Source organism: Tupaia chinensis, unplaced genomic scaffold (genome assembly GCF_000334495.1).
Source record: "Tupaia chinensis unplaced genomic scaffold, TupChi_1.0 Scaffold000119_1, whole genome shotgun sequence".
In the NCBI taxonomy this organism is placed as follows: domain Eukaryota; kingdom Metazoa; phylum Chordata; class Mammalia; order Scandentia; family Tupaiidae; genus Tupaia; species Tupaia belangeri.
Genome location: NW_006159585.1, coordinates 2,205,598 through 2,211,051, shown reverse-complemented (window position 1 = coordinate 2,211,051; position 5,454 = coordinate 2,205,598).

Genomic DNA, 5,454 nt, shown 5'->3' with positions numbered 1-5,454 from the left:
ATAAATAAATAAATAAATAAATAAATAAATAAATAAATAAAATAATAATAATTACAAAACAAACAATAAAAATAAATCAAGAAGGAATAGCTGTTACAGGGCTTAGTTTATGTAAGTCCAAGACAAAATGACAAGGGGAATTATAAAATGTCTTGTTGAACCAGAGTTAATGGGGATGATAGGAGCAGAGAATAGCAGAGGTCAGGTGGCAGCTCTTAGCCATCATAAGCAAGGTAGTAAAAATTACTTTAATAGGAAGCAAGGTTAGAATGGCAGCTAGAGCAGGCCTGATCTATGAAGATTTTAATAGAAGATGGTATTACTGAGAATGGAATAGACAGTCATCAAGGATATTCCTCAATAAATCATAATGAGAAGAGATAAAAAATGAATGAGCAGAGATCATCTGCTTAGTAAAAAGTCATGATGCTTTGCCAATTTCCAAACTGAAGTCAGTTCTCAGACTCAGAACCCATCAAATGAAGGAAAGACCAAGTTCTGGTGAAGAGACCCAGTAACATCACAGAAAGTGTACATTGTGTGAAGTTTTCCTCCTCTGGAGCGTAGGTCAAACCAAGACACTGAGAGTTGGAAAAAGATCCAAGGTACTTTGGGGACTGATTGCCTTTTATTTATTCAGCTAAGTTCAGTGAGCTCACAGAGCTCTTACTAACACTCACAAAGTGCTTCCTCCTCTTGGAACTTGTAATGCACATGGAGAGCACTCACAAAGTACTTCCCCCCTCTTGGAACTCACAGTGCACAGGGTTGAGTTGAGCTGAGCCAAGGTCCAGCTGCTAGCTAGCTGACCAGGTACTCCCTTTCTCTTAAAGGGGCTGCAGACAATAGTGTCTCATTGCCTAAGACAAAGTGTCACACACACATGCAATAAATGTAATGCCATAAAATGAGTCATAATTACATAAGTGTGCAAATGCACCACAACTAATAACATTACTTGTTTATCCTGTGGCCTTCAAACATAAGATAGGAAGTAAGGAAGCCAGACCAAATCATTCAGGCTCCATTTTCTCTACATTTCACCTCTTCTGGATTCTTCACCTGGCAATCTGTATGGGTGAATTCTTCTACAAAGTTCCCTTGGTGAGGAGGCCAGAGCTCTGGATCACAACAACAACATAAACTATAGCAATATGCAACAAAAACACAAGCTCCTTCTGTTAGGAGGGCAAAAACCCAGCACCAAGCAGAACTTGGTTTCAACCACTACTCTTATAGTGGGTCTCTGGTACACAATTTACCGAAACTCAACAGTAACATGGAAAAGGGCCATGGTTAGAATAATATCTGCCCTGACCCACTTCGTCTGGTTACTTGTACCTGTGGAGGCCATTGATGGGTTACCCACAGAGTAACTTGCAAATTTTTCTGTAACCTTTTCTCCTCAAAGAGCCAACAAGCCCTAGCCACCAATCATGGTGGGCTTAGATCTTCAAAGGCCATTTCCAAGTGAGTGTCAGTCCTGGGGCCACTGGCACCAAGGTAGGACACAATAGGTTTCCTTGTCTCCTGAAGTCTGGCTTTAAAAGTACATCTGTTGTATTAAATTGTATCTGCACGGGCCCTGCATTCTCATTCAGGGTAGGCTCAGAAGAGGGCACTCCCCCACTTCGTGGCTTTTAACTTGAGGAATAAGTGACTTTCCCTATTTTGTCCACCCACCCCTTCTTGAGCGTAAAGATGCAGCAACCTTCAGGACATCTCTGGCTATAGGCCACACGAACAATAATCCAGTAGTGGTATCTACTGCTGTGAAGGCATCTTTTATTTTCCTGGACAGTTCAGCTATCTGTACATACAGTAAGAGATACCTCCTCTTTTTTCATTGTCTATAATATACAGGCTATATTATAGACTATTATTGTCTATAATATCCACAGTTCAGCCCTTGGCTGCTTTGTCTAGTCCTGGTATCAGATGGGATTATATCCAAGGACGGCTGTACAAGTGGTTTTCAAAATAGCCCTTTTCCCCTCCACACGTGGGGAAGGCTTGGACTGATTTTTGACCTGTAATCAGGACCCCGTACATCTTCACTGTACTGCACCAGGCCCAGCACTCATGTAAGAGCTATTAGAAAGTGTCTCTCTCTGTTCCAAGTAAGCTTCCAACTTAATATAGTAAGGTTGAAGTCTGTGCTACACCTACACCCAATGTCATAGCACCCTTCAATAGAGTAAGAGGTTCTCATTATTACTGTAATCATCCCATTATAGCTTCAGGAGCTACCAGTGCAGCATGCATTCCTGTCAGCTGTTCTCAATTAGAGGATATCAGAGCTCAGCTCCTTTTCACAGTTGTGACCAGAATCCTACCACTTGATATAGTCACTCATTTTATGGCACAGGCTCCACCTAAAGCCAATACTCAAATGGCTTATGAAGATCTACTACCTGCAAAGCCTGAGCTTCTTGCACCAGCATTTAGCATCCGGGAACACTTGTTCCTAATTGGGGCCCCAGTCCCAAGGAGTGCCCTTCTTTTTCAAACCATACAAAGGCTTATAAGTCATAGCTAAATGGGGAATAAGGGATCTTCAACTGCCTAACAAGTCCAAAAAGCTCTGTAACTGTGACAGGGCAAGGAACTGCTTGCATTTGTCAGTGATTGCCTCTGGAATTATCTGGGTCTCACCTGTCTATATAACACCTAAAAACTTGACCAATAAGCCTGGTCCTTGAACTTTGTTCATGTTGACCACCCATCCACATGTTGTAGGTGCTCTACTATCTGTGTAGCCACTTCCTTTAGATCTTCAAGAGAATCAGAGGTTGCTAATACATAACCAATGTAATAGAACAACCAAACAGAGGCTGGCTTGGCCATGAGTATATGTGAATCTGGCAATCCTGCGTGCAAGGAGAAACTACTTTGTTCAGTTCATGATAGTCACAGTCATTCTCCAAGTACCATTGGCCTCTTTACTGACCAGACTGGAGAATTAAAAGAGCTCTGTGTAAGTCTCACAATCTGTAACTTTTCTAGTTTACAAATGGTGCCACTAATCTCATTGTGCCCTCTAGGCAATTGGCACTATTTCATATATTACTACCCCTCTGGGTATAGGTAGCATTTGAGGGAGGTTCTTGACATGCCCATAACTATACTTTTTATCATCTGTATCATCAAATTCTCCAATGGAAGTGCAAAGTTGCAGTCTTAGCAAAATATCCATCTCCAGTATATATTTTATACACAGTGTATACTGAGAGGGGAAGTCACCCAATTTCCAAGGGCAGTAACAGCACGTTCACTGTAATTGTCTGGCCTCATTAGCCATCTATATAGGACATTTGTCTTGCCAACTTGTCAGCATTACTATGTACAAAACTACATTCAGCCCCCATGTCCACCAGAGCCAACACCCTCTGTACATTTACAAGGCACCAATATATGGTCAACTCAACATGGGTTTTCTGGTCCCTGCTTGTCTCTGCAATGGAGATACCTCAGCCTGACTCCTAATGAAAAGCAAAGAACCACTTCACTTTCCTTTTTTGACATGGCAGGTTTCTTAATAAAATTAACAGGAGGACTCGAGTTGCTGAAGTTGCATGCTTTCCATCCTTTATGTACTGTTGTGGTTGTTGGCAGGTACCCTGCATTATATCAGACTGTTCTCATGGCAGCAATCATCCATTCCATCCAGGAATGATTTCCAAATTCCAGGACATATTTTTGACAATTCTATAGTTGCTGCTGCAGGGAAGGCTGTGTGTTGATGGAGGCCAACTTCTCTATGTCATCACCTGAACAAACAACACCATCCAACCCCAAGTCTCATAGTCCCAATATCTAAGCAGCCACAGGCTTCCCCAGCTGCTGCTGAAACTGTTTACGCAGGTCTAACCGCTCAGCCTGGGTGAATGGCATATAGGTAGTGAACTCAGTCACTCTGGGAGGACCCTGAGGAACCCTCCCTATCCCACTAGTTGCTCCTGCTTCCTTCATTTTCTGGTGCACAACAGGCCAAGCATACAAAACAGGCTCATGTCTTAATACCTGTTCTAATGACCCATCGCTCAGCACATCCTCAGCCTCAGCTGGTCGTTTTAGATCTTTGTGCTCTTCTAGGCATTTAGTTTCAGAAAAGGTATGAAAATATTTGTAATTCTGAGAGGTATATAGTGTTAAACAATCATAATTTATTGGCTTTCACCTTCCTTAACACTCACTAGGTTGAAATCTACTCATCCTAGGGTGCTAAACACATTTGTTGATATGTACAAATTCTAATTGGTGAAGATTTGTTGAGAACAACTGCAAACCCTTATACTATTGTGTCAATTTTTTTTTATAAAGTTGTTTAAAATGCAAATGTTTCCTCTTCCCTTCTCATTTCTCTAGCTACCTTTCTGATATAAGTCATTCCTATATTTCGGGGAATAAGGACACACTTATTGGCATACAAGTATTCAAGTTTCTCATCACCAGTGTGGTTCCTTTATATTATTCAGAAAAATATAGCCATTGTTTCTTTTTCTTCAGGATCTATCCCTAGTTATTTCTACGTTTAGTATCAATTCATTCATATTTAATCTTATTAGATTGTAAACTCTATACATTAGATAACTTAAAGCTAAGTATTCACTAGTTATGTTTTAAAAAATTTGTTGAATAGTTGATTAGATAAATGAAGTAAACTGATTCATGAAAAGTGATTATATCCCATCAAAACAGAAATAAATCATTTTCTGTGTCTCTCAATGATGATGTCAAATCATTGCCCCATAGAGAGTATGAAACATGAAGTTATTAAATTGATGTTCCACTTGGATGGAGGCCACTTTCCAAATGAATGGGTCCAAACTCACATTATGAGTACTTGGATATGATGGTGCTCTGTAGTATTTTCCATAGAAAGCAACTGTTTTGAGGGCCAAAAAAGAACTGCTGCGAAACCTGGTGGGACCTTAGCTCTATCCAGTTTCCAGATTGTAAAGTGATTGCTTTGGGTTTCTACTATTTCCCATTCTCATTACACTCTTTGTCACCAGAATGGATTTATGTGGTGCCATATTCTGCACACATTACAATGTTTGTCAAGATAATGAATAGTCTGAAAATTTGAATTTCCAATACAGTCGGTGAATTATGAAAGTGTGTCTTAAAATATTTTTTCATTCTGCTCACTTACCCAACAGCCTCGACTCTCCCTCCTCTCAAAAGCCTAACTGTTGCTAGGAAGAGGTCTGAGAGGTCAGTGAAGCAGAGATTAGAATATTGAAAAGGTCAGTATGGCAAGGCTACTTCTTTAATTCACACCACACATAAGACATTAAAATTCTAGGCCTTTGCTCTTATGACAAATGAGAATTAAAAAAAGCATAAAATTAATCGGCAACACTTTTTAAAGTGACAAATGGTTATTAATTTCTTTGATATTCATTACAATAACATTAATCATGGAAACTCTTTGAATGTAAAAGTAGC